The sequence below is a fragment of the Mirounga angustirostris genome, unplaced genomic scaffold (genome assembly GCF_029215605.1).
Source record: "Mirounga angustirostris isolate CCGP_5_RB_7025 unplaced genomic scaffold, mMirAng1.0.hap1 SCAF_10, whole genome shotgun sequence".
NCBI classification, from domain to species: Eukaryota; Metazoa; Chordata; class Mammalia; order Carnivora; family Phocidae; genus Mirounga; species Mirounga angustirostris.
The window spans coordinates 99,351,274-99,369,636 of NW_026991718.1; the positions used below are offsets into that span (position 1 = coordinate 99,351,274).

The following is an 18,363-nucleotide window of genomic DNA, read 5'->3' on the forward strand; positions in this document are numbered from 1 at the left end:
ATGGACGTGAAAATACCAAGGACTCTACACTGCAGCCAGAGTAAAGTAACTTCTGTTCACTAAACGTGCCATATTGTTTCATGACTCCTTTGCAAATAAGATATTATCTGGCTGAAAACACCTTTCCCCATCTCTAACCCCATTGTAGACTTGGTAAATTCTGATTATCTTTCATAATAATTACTATTTACATTGTAATTTTTTTAAACCCACCGAAGTATAGAGTCTCTTTCCCAGTTTTTCTCTTTCTGGCTTTACAACTCCACAGTTCACAAAAAGAGTGTCATCTACTCCTCTATTCCCCCAACATGCACCTTCTAAACACACACACACACACACACACACATACACACAGTTAAAGACATTTTGTCTTGTGTAAAGATCTAATATTTTCAGGATTTTTGTGTATTATTTTCTTTAGTATTAAAGAATGATCATGATCACAGAAATGATAAATCCCCAGGTATCTAATGTACTACCAGGGAGTAACTGATGCCCCTTTAGGGAGCAATTCAAGTGTACCACTGAGGGGCCATTATGACAATCACCACCAAGAGCAACAATGAAAACTCTGAAAACAAGGAAAAGGTAGCCCAGCTCTCAGCACTGAGCAGTTTCACCAGAGTTCCAAGAGTGCTCAGTTGCACTCTGTATTTCAACTAGACACAGTCTTTTTGTTTTTGAGATAAATATCTTGTTCCAGTAGATTGATGTTTTTCACATATTTTGGTACCTTGATTTATGTCATTATATTCATAATTCGTATTCATAATCATGTCTTACAGTTATGTGATAATTTAGTCTTTGTGAAATCCCTTTGCATCATTTTATTCCTCCCAACATTTCTGTAAAGGATGTTAACGGTTATTTAAATAGCTAGTTACTACCCCCAATTTACAAAGTAGAATAACTAAGCCCATTAAGATTTAAAAGATCTTTGTATTAAAAATTTCATTCATTCAACACAATGCCTACCATGTACTAAATACAGTTACTGGAATTTAGAATTTCCAAAAGTTCTGATTTTTTTTTTTAGCTTTGTGAAGTCTCTGTTTGATATTGCTTAAATTTGATTTCATGAGCTTCTAAAGGGTAAGAAAGTATCTTTGTTGCTGTTGTTGTTATATAAATGAAGGCTTTTGTAATAGGCTAGCAGTGTTTCAAATGGTGGAACTTCTACTGGTCTTTCAATTCCCTCAGTCGTCTGATGGCGGACTTTACTGTGACGGCAAAAGTGGTGGTATAGGTCCAGGTATCACCAGCTTCCATTTTTCTGCAGGAACAACAGTGCCAGATCCCCATATCTCGTCTGTTCATCTTGGTTTTGCCACAGAAGGAGCAAATGTACTTGGTGTGCTGGCTTATTTCAATTTTCTTCACCATTCTCCTGAGGGAGGCCACCATAATAGGTCTCATATTTACCAATGATTTCAACATTCTTGGTGCATTTAGCCATGTCACTGCAAACTAGCTCCAAGCCCAGAGAAGCAAGAAAATATCTTTTAATCTTTTCTAATGCAATGCTTTGCATGCAGCATGTACAATAAGGGTTTACAGATTTAATTAAACATGTTACTACCATCTCCCCAAGACTTTGGTTATAAAATGCGTGGTTTCTCCATCCCCTGGACCCTTACTTTCTTTCTAATCACCTCTCCTGGGGTCCTACTTCTCCAAATGTTACCTTTACCCTCACTGTAGCTGAAATCTAGTTTTCTCCTGAGAACTTCCCCTGAAGCCCTCTCAAGCATTTTCTCCCTCAACACAATTATGTTGGTCCTAGTTGGGGTGGTGGGTATTCTTCCCTTTCCTTATTGCTACATTTTCATTGGGAGAATAATAGGAGATGAGGATGGAGAAGTGGCTAGTGGCCTTTCTCTCCAGATCTCAGAGATTTCAGTATGCATGAATTCTAGCTTCTCAATCCGATTATTTAGATTTTTTTTTGCTCCAGTAACTACATACACCCTCTCTCTACTCCCATGGTCATAATCTGGACTATGTCTTTTCCAAATTAAAAGTTTAAGCTTCCAAGTCTCTGAAGACCACCTGGGGCTTTCCAAGTTACTCCATCAATGCTTCAGTCCCACCAGGACCGCAAATCCATGTGCCCCTTTCACTGTTCATCATTCACATCCTCATATCCCTTCTTAGTTAGCTGAGAGTTGATGGCTACACTACAGGAGCACAGTTCCTTTTTCAAAACCTTGGGAACAAATGTGTTCCAGAATTCAAGGGGTTTTGTTTGTTTAATTGTGGTAAAATATACATAAAATAACTATTCTAAGTGTACAGTTGATTAGTGTTAGTACACCTTAGTACACGTATTGTACAATCAATCTCCAGAACTCTTTCATCTTGCAAAACTGAAACTCTATACCCACAAAACAACTATCCACTTCTCCTCTCCTCCCAGCCCCTGGCAACCACCATTCTAGTTTCTGTTCTGATTTTTTTTTTTTTTTTTTTTTTGACAGAGAGACACAGCGAGAGCAGGAACACAAGCAGGGGGAGTGGGAGAGGGAGAAGCAGGCTCTCCATGGAGCAGGGAGCCTGATGCGGGGCTCGATCCCAGGACCCTAGGATCATGATCTGAGCCGAAGGCAGACGCTTAACAACTGAGCCACCCAGGCTCCCCTCTGTTCTATGATTTGATTACTCTAAGCATCTCATATAAGTAGAATCCTGCAGTATTTGTCTTTTTGTGACTGGCTTATTTCACTTAGCTTAACATCCTAAAGGTTCATCCTCATGTAGCATGTGTCAGAATTTCCTTCCTGTTTAAGGCTGACTAATTTTCTATTGTATGTATATGCCACATTTTGTTTATATATTTATCCATGATGGACACTGGGTTGCTTACAACTTTTGGCTATTGTGAATAATGCTGCTATGAACATGGGTGTACAAGTATCTTGATATCCTGCTTTCAGTTCTTTTAGGTATAAGTGCACAAGAGTCTAATTTCTCCACATCATCACCAACACTTGTGATTTTTCTGTGTTGCTGGGTTGGTGGGTGCTTTTTATATTAACCATCCTAGTGGGTGTGAGGTGCTATCTCATTGTGGTTTTGATTTACATTTCCCTTATGGTTAGTGATGTTGAGCATCTTTTCATGTGCTTATTGGTCATTTATATCTTCTTTGGGGAAATGTGTATTCAAGTCCTTTGCCCATTTTTTTTATTTTTATTTTTTGAGAGAGAGAGAGAGCATGTGTACATGCGTGCACAAGGGTGAGGAGAGGCTGAGGGAGAGGGAGAGAGAGAATCTTAAGCAGGCTCCATGCCCAGCACAGAGCTGTCACAGGACTCGATCTCACAACCTAGAGATCATGACCTGAGCCAAAATCAAAAGCCACCCAAGGTACCCCTTTAAAGAGAATCATTTGACTTTTTATTGTTGAATTGTAAGAGTTCTTTATATATTCTAGATATCGACCACTTATCAGCTACATAATTTGCCAATATTTTCTCCCTTCCATGTGTTGCTTTTTCATTCTCTTGATAATGCCCTTTGATACACAGAAGCTTTAAATTTTGATGTGGCACAGTTTATCTATTTTTACTTTTTTGTCTATGCTTTTGGTATCATATCCAAGAAATCATCACCAAATCCAATATCATAAAGCTTTTCTCTATGTTCTCTTCTAGGAGTTTTTATACTTTCAGGTCTTACATTTAGGTCATTAACATTGAGTTAACTTTTGTATATAGTATACTTTATTCTTTTATATGTGGATATCCAATTTTCCCAGTCAAATTGGTTGAAAAGACTGTCCTTTCCCTCCACTGAATGGTCTTGGCACTGTTGTTGAAGACCATTTGACCATATATGAAGGTTTACTGCCTAGCTCTCTGTTCTGTTTCATGTCTGTCTTTATTCCATTACTACACTGTCTTAATTACTATAGCTTTGTAAAAAAAATTTTGATATTAGGAAATGTGAGATCTACAACATTGTTTTTATCTCTCCAGATTGTTGTGGCTAGTCAGAGTCCCTCAGATTCCGAATGAATTTCAGAGAATTCTTCTATTTCTGAAGAAAAAAATGCCACTGGGATTTTAATAGGAATTGTACTGAATCTGTAATCACTTTGGGTACTATTAACATTTTAGCAATATTGAATCTTTCACTTCGTGAACACATGATGTCTATTTATTTTTATCTTCTTTAATTTCTCTTAGCAAACTTATGTCGTTTTCAATGTTTGTCTTATGCCTCCTTGGTAAATTTATTTCTAAGTGCTTTATTTTTTTGATGCTGTTTTGAATGGAATTGCTTCCTTAATTTTCTTTTAGGCTTGTTCATTGTTAGTATATAGAAATGCAACTGACTTGTTTGTGTTGATATTGTATCTTGCAACTTTGCTAAATTTATTCTAAAATTTTTTGTAGAATCTTAGAGTTTTCTACATATAAGATCATGTCATCCGTAAGCAGAGATAATTTTATTTCTCCTTTCCAAGTTAGATGTCTTTTATTTCTTTTTCTTGCCTAATTGCTCTGGCTAGGACTTCTAGTACTATGTTGAATAGCAATGGTGGAGTGACATCCTTGCCTTGTTCCTAATATTAGAGGCAAAGCTTTCAGCCTTTCACTGTTAAGAATGTGGTTAGCTGTGGGCTTTTTACATATGGTTTTTGTTATGTTGAGGTAGTTGCTATCTATTCCTAGTTTGTGAGTGATTTGAACATGAAAAGGTATTGAATTTTGTCAAATGCTTTTTCTACATTAATTGAGATGATCATGTGGGAGTTTTCCCCTTCAGTCTGTTAATGTTGTTATTACATTGATCAATTTTTATGTTGAAACATCCTTGCATTCCAGGAATAATTCCTACTTGGTCATACTATATAATCCTTTAATGTACTCTTGAATTCTATTTGCTAGTATTCTGTTGAAGATTTTTACATCAATATTCATCAGGAATATTGGTCTGTAGTTTTCTTGTAGTGTCCTTGTCTTGCTTTGGTATCAGAGTAATGCTGGCTTCATAGAATGAGTTGGGAAATGTCTTCTCCTCTTCAATTTATTGGAAGACTTTGAGGCAGAATTCAGGGTTGCTTTTTTTAATTGTGGAAATATACTACTACACACACAGACATACATGTCATATAGGACACAGACCTACATATCATATATTATAGGATACCTCCAGCTGAGACTGGGAAAATACATTGTTTTCAAGCATATTATTATTTATGCAGCAAAACATGAATATTCACATTAAATGGGGTTAATAAAGAACATAAATAACTTCACATCAGGTCCAGACAGGTTTTCCTACTAACTGAATTTGAGCACCAAACTACTGAAAAAGCTTTAGGGTTTCAGATTTTTTGGATTTGGGAATTGCAGATAAGGGTTTGAGGGTCATGTAAAATCACTGCCTCATATAGACCTTCCATTTAGTTACTCCTCTTGCACTCCATCCAGTTTAGTGGTGAAACCTCAACCCTGACTGAATACAGTTCTCCACTATTCGGTCCCTGCACCCGAGTAGCTGAAATGTGGCTTGAAATAAACACAACCAGTCTCATTTTAATTTCATGATCACAAGCCTCAATTAGGCCTTCAGTGTTTCTCTGCAAAGCTGAATATCTCCCTAGTCAAATTTATTATCCCCCATCTCTAAGGCTTCTGTTTCGTATTTTCTCCTGTCTTCCTTAAATCCAGCACATCTATCCCTCACTCTTCGCTGATGACTTTGCTATTTTTCTTTTTCTCATTGAAAAAATAGAGTCTAAAGACTGATTTTACATCCCCCTCATCCACTCTATCAATCTACCAACATCTATAACCACGTACACTGCCTCAACTCAAGACACAAATTGCCTAAATGTGGCTTAGACATCTCTACGGGGATATCTAAAAGGCATCTGACACTCAACATGTTGACTACTGACCTCTTGGTTTTCCTCAACCCCAAACCTGTTCCTCCCTGGTGTCTTTCATACCAGCAAATGGCTCCTTCATCCACCAGATGCTAAAAGTCACTTTCTACTTCTTTCATACCCAACACCCCAACTATCTTGGTCTTTAAAATACATCCTGAATCCAATCACTTAACTACTCTACCACCAAACACCAATGCCACCCATTTAGACTGTGTTGACTACTGTGGTAGTCAATTCCCTGGTTCTGACTACATTCTCATCCTACAGTAGTCTGTTCACCTCAAAATATGTGTTCCATTATACATAGAACAAAGTCAAACTCTTCATCCTGTCCTTCAGGACCTTGCATGACCTGTTCTTTGCTCTTTATCTGAGCTCTGACCACTCTCCCCCTTACTCACTCCATTCCAGCCATCTTGGCCTCCATAATATGTTTAGAATCTCAAGTATATTCCTACCTTAGGGCCTGCTCTTCCCTCTGCCTGGGATGATCTGTCAGGTAATCAGGTGGCTCATTGCCCCCAGTACATACTTTATTCAGATATGTACTCTTATGTTTCTTCCTCAAAAAACAATACAAAAGAAATTTTAAACAAAACTTTTCTTAATCATCTTTATAAAATAGCATACTTCATCACTTTCTAAATGTTTTATTATCACATATCACTATGTATTTATATAATTGTTCATATTTGACTTCCCTCTGGATATTGAGCTCCATGAATACAGGCTGTTTATTTTTTGTTCACTTCTATATCTCAGAGCCTTAGAATCTCTCAAATATAGTAAGTGCTTGATAAATATTTATAAATGAAAGAATATCATTGTTTAGCAATATTTGTATCAGATACAGAACAGAAACTATTTGTCAGTAACTTTAGTGAAATTTATGAGAAAAAAGAGTACTGAAATTAGTGACAAAAAACAGTTTTCTAGGGTTTCCTTTTGATTTTAATAATCTATAGATAACTTACCATGAATACTTAATATGGCTATGTGTTTAAATACAATTTTCTGCTCCTTGCATTTAAAAATTCAGAGTTTAAGTATTCCAGTATATATCAGTTCTTAATGTTCTCTTAATTTCAGAAAGCTACCCTTATAATGCATTTATCAATTATCAGAAGTGTTATGCTAGCACTATATTATTAGTATCACTAATGCTATTTTATTTTCCCCTTTTACTTTCTACTTTACCATTTTCCTATATTTCAAAAATCACCCTTGGATAGCTGTGGACTATTGTCATTTGGTGACTTTAGAAGGTAGATACACAAATACAGAATAAAATAATTAGCACTGTCTTTTCCAAGAAAAATAAATGTTTTCACTGATGAATGAATTATTTCTTCTCTCTAACAGATAACTATTCTTTTAACTTAGGGGTGGCTATTGCCATATTTGCTTTTTTTTTTTAATTTAAAAAAATACTAAAATTTTTAATTTTTAAAAAATTTTTTTAAAAAATTAGGCATATTAGGAAAAAGTATTCTAAGATTGTTTTTTATTCTTAACTGAAAATAAAAAGGCAAAATGAAAAACACTAAGACCATCACTAAAAATATCTTTGCTTCAATATAAGCATCTCATAAATAGCATCTTACTTTAAGGAAGAAAAACTACTAAAACAGTGAGATTTGCAACTTCAAAAGTGACAGTCTCTTTTTTCCAAATATGTATACATTTATTTAAGACAAACTAGAAAGCTTGAATAACCTGATATACCTTAAATAGCTGATTAAAACCATAATTTAAGGATGCCTGGATGGCTCAGTCAGTTAAGTGTCTGCCTTTGGCTCAGGTCATAATCCCAGGGTCCTGGACCAGAGTCCCACATGGGACTCCTTGCTCAGCAGGGAGCCTGCTTCTCCCTCTGCCTGCCATTTCCCCCTGCTTGTGCTCTCTCTCTCTCTCTGACAAGTAAATAAATAAAATCTTAAAAATAAATAAATAAAACCATAATTCCAGACAACATCAATGTGAATCTTTGCTATATGTGTAGATATTTTCACTATCTGATGAGTGATATAAATTTTTATACAATTTTATTTATGTATTTTAATTCCACTTTAATTTAGCTGACTACCTTCTTCGCTATGACCTAGGGCAAGGGTTCCCAAACTTTAGCATATATCAGAATCACTTGAAGGACTTGTTAAAACACATGTTGCTGGGCTTCACCCTCAGAGTTTCTGATTCTGTAGACCTTGAGTGGGGCTGATAATTTGCATTTGTGACTCCCACATGGGGCTGATAATTTGCATTTATGACTCCCACATGATGCTGGTGTTGCCATTTCCAGGGACCATATTCTGAGAACCAATGACCTAAGAAAACTCTTTTCTTTTTGTCCACTTCCTCCTGGCTTTCTCCATAACTTGGCTTTTCTCTGATAATGCCTAGAGCACTAATGTTCATACTCTTTGGAAATAGAGTGACCTAAACATAGGATATGGAATCTACATCTATATATAATGGAGAAAATGGAAATTCAGTTCCTCCCCCATGCCAAACCAAAGACAGCAGCCTGTGTTGCTGTCTCTTCTACAACCCTGTAGCACCTCATTCTTTCACCTAGACAAGGGCCACTAATGAGGAGGTGCTGAGCTACTCTCAGTTTGCCATTCCTATTGTCCTCACTGATGCTTTCAATGAGCTCTTACCTTCCATGTGCTCTTTTTCCAGAGAAGTTTTTCAGCAGAATTTAGGGTATTACACAATGCCAAGGAACAGTGGCTATTTTGGGGCATGTGAGCCAGGAAAGAAAAAGGGACATAGATAGTTAAGGAAAGCAAGAAAGCCTTTGTTGAGCCCTAGGGAAAATAAGTCACTGACAGGCAAAGAATCCTTACCCACCAGTCCTTCTTTAACTTCTCACCTATCTCTCTTTTGCAAGGAATGATACTCACTTCTCATTCCATAGCAAACACAGCTCACACTTACTCCTCTTAGACAAAAAAACCAAAACATTTTTGTTTTTCATAGACAGTCACACAGTTTGGAGACATTACCACATATACAGTTATGTGTCTGGGTGGGGTGAGACTGATTTCCTCCTCCAAAATTCACCCTTGCTTCCCATTCTTCTTCATCCTTGTAACTGGAATCTCCATCCATTCAACTAGTCTCATGAAAAGACAAGAAGTTATCTTTGACTTTGTCCTTTCTCTTACCCTACTTCCGATCTATATCCAATCTCCAGCTGCACTACCTCCAAAACATATCCTAAGTTTGCCCAAGTAGTTTATCTCCATTACTTCTGCACTTCAAATCTCATCATCCCTCACCTGGTTGACTACAGTAATCTCTGAACCATTCTTCTTGGTCCCACTCTTAATCCTGTGCAATCTGCTCCTCACATCTCAGCCAGAATGTTCTTTCTTTCTTTCTAAAATATAAATCAGAGTATGTCGCCTAAAACACTCCGGTATCTTCCTCTTATCTTTTGAATAAAATACTCCATATCATATCCCTATATGATGTGACCCCCTACTTCTCTCTCTGTCTTCCTCTTTTACAATTCTTCCCTTAACTCGTACTCATTCAGCTACTTGGGCCTTATTCCTAGAGCATACAAGTTTGTTCCCACTTTAGAACATTGGTACTTACTGTTCCCTCTGCCTGAAATGCTCTGCCGCCTAACTATGCAGAACTGCTTTCTTGTCATTAAATTCTTGGCTCCAAAGTCACCTCTTCAGTGAGGCTTTTCTTGGGCATCCACTCTAAATGAGCTATGCACCAACCCCTCCTCATCCTACATTTCACTCTTTACATCTCCTTGTTTTAATCTCTTCATAGCATGTAATGACACCTGATACTAACTTGTTCACTTATTTATTTATTGGTTATTGCCTTCTCACAGACAAATGGAAGTTCCATAAGATCAGACAGATTCCTCTCTACCTTCCAGTTCCTAGTGAATGCCCAGCGTAAATGTATTGAATGAATGAATCACTGATTCTTTTAGCCTTAAAGAATAGGTTGGTTCATTACTTGATTATTTCATACCTGCTGCCTCTCAATTATTTGAGGAGGCTGTTAAAGTCCCATTAACACTAGTCATGTTGTTGTTATTGAAAATTTAGGGGCTAACTTATATTCAGCATCAAAAGCATCTCTGGCAGCAGTAGGGTCCTAGGATATGCTAAAATTGTTATTTACTGTCCTTAAGTGAAATTAGTCCAGAAAATATATATCATAAAAATATATTCTGCTAATGAAAAGGTGTTTAGATATTCTGCTTATCCCAGGCTGAAACATCCTAGTTCACTGATGAACAGAGCAAATTAAATAGCCAAAATACCTAGGACCTAGTAGTTTAGAATCTGAAACAGAAAAATAGTAACATTTATTTACATAGGGTGCATATATAGTCAATATAATAATAATAGCTGATATTTATGGATTGTTTGCTATATACAAGGGTTTTCACAATATTAACTTATATGATCCTCACAACAATCCAATAATATAGGCAATATTATTACCCCATTTTACATTTACATTTACTATTTATGTTTATTGTAAACTGAGTCACAGAGGGGTTAATTAACTTGCCCACAGTTAGACATAGTTAATTAGTGGTGAACAGAAAATAAGAAGGAAATGTAAATGAAATTTTTAAAATCTATAACATTTATTTTGGAGTATGAGTAATTATGATGAACAATTTTGAATAAGTTATCTGTTCATATGTTAACAAGTAATCAAAATATTTAAAAAGTAAACTTGTGGGGCACCTGGGTGGCTCAGTCGGTTAAGCGGCTACCTTCAGCTCAGGTCATGATCCCAGGGTCCTGGGATCGAGCCCTGCGTCGGCTCCCTGCTCAGCGGAGAGCCTGCTTCTCCCTCTCTCTCTGCCTGCTGCTCGGCCTACTTGTGCTCTCTCTCTCTCTCTGTCGAATAAATAAAAACCTTAAAAAAAATTTTTTTTAAAGTAAACTTGTGTGTTGTTTTAAGAATAAAACTTATTAATTACCATCCAAACAAAACAATGTAAAAAACCTTAAGTCAAACCTCTAGCCATAGCAGACGGCTTACATTTTTAAACAGGAAGCTATTATTTTATTTTATTTTATTTTATTTTTATTCTTATGTTAATCCCCATACATTACATCATTAGTTTTAGATGAAGTGTTCCATGATTCATTGTTTGTGCATAACACCCAGTGCTCCATGCAGAATGTGCCCTCCTCAATACCCACCACCAGGCTAACCCATCCTCCCACCCCCCTCCCCTCTAGAACCCTGTTTGTTTTTCAGAGTCCATCGTCTCTCATGGTTCGTCTACCCCTCCGATTTCCCCCGATTCATTCTTCCCCTCCCGCTACCTTCTTCTTCTTTTTTTTTTCTTAACATATATTGCATTATTTGTTTCAGAGGTACAGATCTGAGATTCAACAGTCTTGCACAATTCACAGCGCTTACCAGAGCACATACCCTCCCCAGTGTCTATCACCCAGTCACCCCATCCCTCCCACCCCACCCCCCACTCCAGCAACCCTCAGTTTGTTTCCTGCAATTAAGAATTCCTCATATCAGTGAGATCATATGATACATGTCTTTCTCTGTTTGACTTATTTTACTCAACATAATACCCTCCAGTTCCATCCACGTCGTTGCAAATGGCAAGATCTCATTCCTTTTGATGGCTGCATAATATTCCATTGTATATATATACCACATCTTCTTTATCCATTCATCTGTCGATGGACATCTTGGCTCTTTCCACAGTTTGGCTATTGTGGACATTGCTGCTATAAACATCGGGGTGCACGTACCCCTTCGGATCCCTACTTTTAAACAGGAAGCTATTAAAAATGTGTTCTGCACTCCAGTACTGTTGTTGTGTGTTTGTTTTTGCTTTCAGGCAAAGTACCATAGGACTAGGTCCTACTTTGGAAATGCCTGTAGCCACAAAAAGCATGATCTAGCCACAAATAAATTAAGATTAAATGTACAGTAAGATTAATTCAAACCTTCTTTTCTCCAAGCCCACAGATAGTTTAGTTTCTCTTAGAAGAGGATGCTTCTACCTTTCCTGTGCTTTAAGAAAACAGGGGATTTCCTCCAAATAAAGAAATCCACACATTCATTAGGATCCCCTTTACTCAAGACATTCTACTTGAGATGAGAACTATACAAAAAAGTTTCTAAAGCATCTATAATTAATTGAGCAGATAAAACGTGAACTGTATGCTATGGAATGATCTCAGCTGTAGAGACCATAGAGCAGTGAGCTACTGCTAACCAAGAAGGGAAGACACCATAAAGTCGGAGGGAAGGGAGATCACTGTGGGAGAGTGAAATGGGAGGGCTTTGGGGAGAAGGAATTTGAGGTAGGCCTGGGAACAGGAGTGATATTTAGGATAATAGGAAAGAGGGATCAATTAAAACTGAATAAGCAAGAACGAGGAAGTAGGAAAGAAGCCCTTCTATTTGGGGAACAGGGGGTAGAAGAGTTTGACTGTAGTGGATGTCTGTGTAGGTGTGGGAGTAGTAAGAAGTAAGGTTACTATGACATTTTTAGGCTAGACTGTGAAGAATATTAGATTCTCTCCACCCAACTTTGATTTTATCCTGTTGTCACTGAGAACTGAGGGTTTCTGAATTGGGCAGTGATATGTTCAAACAGATGCTTAAGAAAAACTCATCCAGCCATGAATCTTTAGGAGACAGGGAAGCAAAGAGACAGGAGGGCTAGGTAAGGCATTATTGGAACATCATGTCACTCTGATGGAGAGCTATGGTTAATCTTTAATGGCCCTTAGGAGTTTAAAAACACTTCCAAAGCACATACTTTAAACTTAGAGTTTAGAAACATACTTCCATTGGGCTTGCTGTTTGAAACTAAAATACACATTATAAATCCTTCAACAGAAAATCCTGCCAGTAATAACTGAAATACATTCAGATACCAACCACTATCACCACTTCCCCCGACCATGTTCTTACTTCATGGCCACCGTCAACTCTCACCCAGTTTATTTCAGGAACCTCTCTTTTCCCACCCTTTCTCCAACATATAGCAGCCAGGGTGATCCTTTTGAAATTTAAGTCAGTCAATATCACTCTTCTACTCAGAACCCTCCAAGAGTCTCTCCTTCACACACAACACAGTTCAGAATCCTGATGCCGGCCTCAGAGCTGCCTCTGCCTTATTTACTACTCCCCCTCCCCCATTCTGCTGCAGCTGCACCATCTCACTCTCACACCAGTGTGCTCCCACCTCAGGCCTTTGCTTTTACTGTTCCCTCTGCCAGAAGTCTCTTTCCTATGGTATTTGTAGGACTAACTCCCTCCTTACCCACATAGGGGTCTATTCAAATGTTATCAGAGACCTTGTCCCTAACCATCCTGTACCAAATAAGACCAACTTTTATCAATTCCCTCTTTACTCTTAAAAACAAAAACAAAACAAAACAAAAACCCTGCTTTTATCAGTTGATTAGTTGATTATTATCTTCCCCACCAGAACATCAGCTTTTTGAGTGCAGAGAATTTTTTTGTTGTTTATGGCTGTCTCCCCAGTTCTTAGAACAGCAGAGTTTTGTTTTGTTTTGTTCTGTTGCATTAGGTTTCCATTCTCCCCGTGCATTTGGGTGAGGCCATGTGACAGTTTCAGACAATGGAAAATGTATGCCACCCTGTGCCACTTCCAGGTCTGGCTTATTAAAGAAAAGAAAAAGAAGCAAACCAAGTGAAACAAAACAAAACCCCATTCTGCACATGATCTTCTATGCTCTTTCCCTTTCTGTCTGCTAGATGCAAATGCTCAGGGATACCTTGGAATCCACATGCTGAAGCTTGGTCTAGCGTCTGCCTGCCTGAGTCTCTGAATGACAGCACAGAGCAGAGCTGCCACTGACTTGAACTCCCACCTGTTGATTTTGAGCCATTTTACACGGCGTCTGTCTGTTAACATGCAATATTGGTCACGTTCTTACACTTTAAAAAAAATTCATTGCTTGTGTGAAGTTCAAATTTAACTGGGCATTTTGTATTTTTAATTGCTTAATCTGGCCACCCTTCAATAAGAAGAATCACATTTAAAGTCCTTACATATCCACACAGAAACTTGTACATGAATGTTTATAGCAGCCATTATTCATAATAGCCAAAAGTTGGAAACAGCTCCAACGTCCATCAGCAGACAAATGTATGAACAAAATGTAGTATATCCATGTAAGGAATATTATGTGGCCATACTACAACATGGATCAACCTGGAAAATGTTACGCTAAGTGAAAGAAGTGAGTCACAAAAACCCATATACTATACCATATACTATATGATTTCATTCATGTGAAAATCCAGAAGAGGGGAATCCATTGAGACAAAGCATAGATTAGTGGTTGTTGAGGCTGGGGTAGGGGGAATGGGAGAATAGGGAGGCTAATAACTAAAGGACTCATGGTTTCTTCTCGAGGTGATAAAAATGTTCTAAAATTGACTGGAGCTAGTCACACACTTCTGTGAATAGTCTAAAAACCATTGAGCTGTACACTTTAAATGTACAATTATACATGTATAATTATAGTATGTGAATTATATCTCAATAAAGCTGGTTTAGTGTTTGTTTGTTTTTTAAAGATTTTATTTATTTATTTGACAGAGACACAGCAAGAGAGGGAACACCAGCAGGGGGAGTGGGAGAGGGAGAAGCAGGCTCCCCACTGAGCAGGGAGCCCCACGCGGGGCTCGATCCTAGGACCCCGGAATCATGACCCGAGCCAAAGGCACACACCTAATGACTGAGCCACCCAGGCACCCCCGTTTTTTTTTTAAGTCCTTACGTGACTTCATGTCCCTGCATGCTCTAACCTCTGGACCACTGTTCTGATGCCTTTGCTACTACCGAGGAAAGCATTTTAAGCATTCCAGAAAGTGCTCTTGAAAAGAGGGAGTTTAAATTGTGATACTGTATAAAAAAGCAAACAAATTAAAACCTTTACTCTTCTTGGAAGTAGTGGTTGGCAAATAAAGGAATTTTTTCAGTCTCTAAATATAATTTTCCCTGAAAAAGTATATATGTAAATCATGAATATGTATCTCCATAAAGCTTTTCAATTTTCTCTCTTAAAATCTTCATTATTTTCTACTACTCAAAAACAATCCTTCCAAATCCCTTTCCTTAGTTAAAATAGATTAATTACATAACTTCTAGAAAGTACTTTGGGAAACATTTTTTTACATTTTTCTCCATACAGTCACAACATTTTCTATACTATCCATCCATTATAAATTTGTTGTAATGTGTAAGGAATACCAACATCTTCCTTTTTTTTTTTAACTCACACAATTGGTATTACCATGACAACTTACCAGTAGAAGGGTAAAATTGGTTAAATTCTCCTACTATTTTATTTTATTTATAGCATTTAGTTTTTAATGTGTGGCTCTGCAGTTCAGATGAAAATGCAATAGGTTTAAAAGGTTTTTATCATAAAATATATGAATTCTTAAAGTGAAGTAAGTCATCTATCATTTGGATTTGAAAAAAGCAGCAATTAGAGTGATTGCATTAAATAGTATTTTTAACATGAACAGATAAAATTTTCATATTCTTGTTTCATTTTGAAAAGTTACCCATGAGGGGCGCCTGGGTGGCTCAGTCGTTAAGCGTCTGCCTTCGATTCAGGTCATGGTCCTAGGGTCCTGGGATCCCCTGCTCCACGGGAAGCCTGCCTCTCCCTCTCCCACTCCCCCTGCTTGTGTTCCCTCTCTTGCTGTCTCTCTCTCTGTCAAATAAATAAATAAAATCTTTAAAAAAAAAGAAAGAAAAAGAAAAGTTACCCATGAAAAAATGAGCAAAAATCTTTTTCTTTGTAGGTATCAGTGAATGAACTCAAACAATTTTTATCACACATATTGGAACGAAGAAAACTGATTAAAGTGATCTATCAAAGAGAAAATGCCTTAGGAAAAAAGAAGATTCAACGTAAATTAAGAATAAAAGGAATTCAAAATAAAGATCTCTCAAAAAGAAATAAAAATCATTGTAAGTAGGGGCACCTGGGTGGCTTAGTCGGTTAAGTGTCCGACTCTTGGTTTCAGCTCAGATCATGATCTTGGGGTCCTGGGATCAAACCAGGTCAGGCTCAACACAGAGTCTACTTGAGAATTCTCTGCCCCTCTCTCCACACTCTCTTTCCCTTTCTCTCTCAAATAAATAAGTAAATCTCTAAAAAATCATTGTTAAGTAGAATTCCCTCTACCATGTAAATTAAAAATGACTTCATGTAATCTAAAATAAAATTTTAGAGCTACTTTCTGAGAAGTCTTAGAATATAGTCATAAATATTCATACACACAAAAGCTTTAAATTTTTTAGCTTCTTTTAGATTCAGAATTCGTTCTGATGATAATAAGCAAGGTTGATAATTAGGACTCCTGGATAAAAAAAAATGTCCAAAATTATGTGGATAAAACATTTATCAGTTATTCTGCTAATAGGAACCCTCAGACTTTAAACAAAACCAAAATTAATATAGTGTCCTTTTTTTTTTCTAGTCTAGCAATCTAAATCTCTTCCTAGTAAAGACATAGCCAGTTAGTTGATAGACTTCTCTGGATGCAAGAAGGGTCTAGAAAATATAAACAATGTTTCCATAGCTACTATGTACAGGAGTTAACTGGCCCTCAGTTATAAAATTTAGGAATCATTTCTAGCATTTAAGTCTGTTTCATGAAAGCTTTCTCTTTTATAATAGGTATGTATGAATTGCTATTTTATTAACATCTTATTTAAGAGAGGGAAACTGACAGAGAAAAATTAAGGATATCAGTTTTTAATGGCATTATAAAAATATATACATATCTTAAATTTATTTTAAATCTAAATCATATACATTGAAACATTCATTTGACCATTTTTTGACATAGAAATATGACTTGCCTTTTATTTAGCTTTGGTCTACTGATTGGCATTTGTAGTATAAACCACACTCAAATGCATCATCCATGATCTCCCATCTCAAGTTTTTAATGAAACAAGGAACTAAAGACACTTATGGAACAATCTGTGAGCAGAATCCTTCCAGATATTTGCAGACTTTTTCCTCAGTCATTTATAGATGCTTCACGTACAATTAAAGTGGATAATTTTTAAAGGCTCTCCTTTATCAAGTTTTGTCACTGGTTTTCAATAACATTATATAGAAACACATTTTCTTTTTGCACTTGTATGTAATCAGTTTACATGGTGGGTTTTTTTTTTTTTTTTTTGGTCTATTATTCTTGTCTTTATTTTTTTAATTTTTTTAAATTTTATTTTATTATGTTAGTTTTATTATGTTAGTCACCATTACATCATTAGTTTTTGACGTAGTAATCCATAATTCATTGCTTGTGTATAACACCCAGCGCTCTGAATTGTGCAAGACTGATGAATTACATGTTTTTTAGTTAAATTCCATAGTTATAAACAGTAAAACTGGCACAGATAGGTTTGGGAACAAACACTCCTGATCTTTGGTAAGCATGCAAGGTGGGGGAACAGAAATGTAAGCATTTACTAAAGAGAATGCCACAATCTGCAAGCATTCGGTATGCTGTGGACATCAGTAAGTAAGTTGGATAGAAGAAATGAAAAGTATTGATTAATTTGGCAAGTAAGATAGGTAGAGATTGTTGAAGGAGCTTCTGCTGTCTAAAAGAGTAAATAAATGAATCACTATATTGTACACCTGAAACTAATATAAAACGGTATATTAATTATACCAGAATTTTAAAAATAAGATAAAAAATAAAAGGGAAAGTAGTGCCACCCTTCAAAAAAGTACTTATATGGAAGTGGTTATATTACACCTAAGAATAATAAATAACAAGCTATCTCTAATTAAGCATTTTCCATATTGTTTTAAGTGTTTTACCCAATTTTAAGGTAGGTTATATTATCTCTACTTGATAAGATGTGAAACCTGCAGCACAGAGCAATAATTTGCTTAGCATCGCAGAAATTATTTAGTAGGAAAACTAGAATTTGAACTCAGATGGTCTGGTGCCAAAGTCCTCTAGCTTTTAGCCATTATGCCATATGCCTCTCACAAAAGTAAGCTAACAATATCGAGAAATTTTAATCTCATGCTTCTCAATATGGCTTTGAGCAAATATGGAACTATATGATAAAGATGATGCAATTTCCTGAGCACCAAATTTACTTGAAGGTTTAAAACGGAAGTAAATAATAGCAAATAGTTGAAAACATCTTTATTTTAGAACTAACAGCTATAATGTATGCAAGAGATTTCAAAATTCATATTTTGATATCATACCTAAGACTTCAAAGACATGCCTTCCTGTTTTCCAGACCTCTAGAGAATGTACATGCATTCATCACAGGCTATCTAAATGTCCCAAGGACATTTAAGAAGCCCTGTCTTATAACAATCATAATATCCATTTCTGAAGATTTACATAAATCAGAAAATGTTTCTTTCTGACAGAAGTACATCTAGAAAGGT

General features: G+C 36.5%; 1 protein-coding gene across 1 annotated transcript in view; it reads left to right on the forward strand.

Annotated features, from left to right (window-relative positions):
- Nucleotides 1–18,363, forward strand: part of SEL1L2 (SEL1L2 adaptor subunit of SYVN1 ubiquitin ligase) — a 110,664-nt gene that overhangs the window by 15,836 nt on the left and 76,465 nt on the right. Inside the window, exon 2 of the mRNA XM_064572802.1 lies at nt 15,731–15,899. The gene's annotated coding sequence lies outside the window, so the exon portion shown is untranslated. The remainder of the gene's footprint in view (nt 1–15,730; nt 15,900–18,363) is intronic.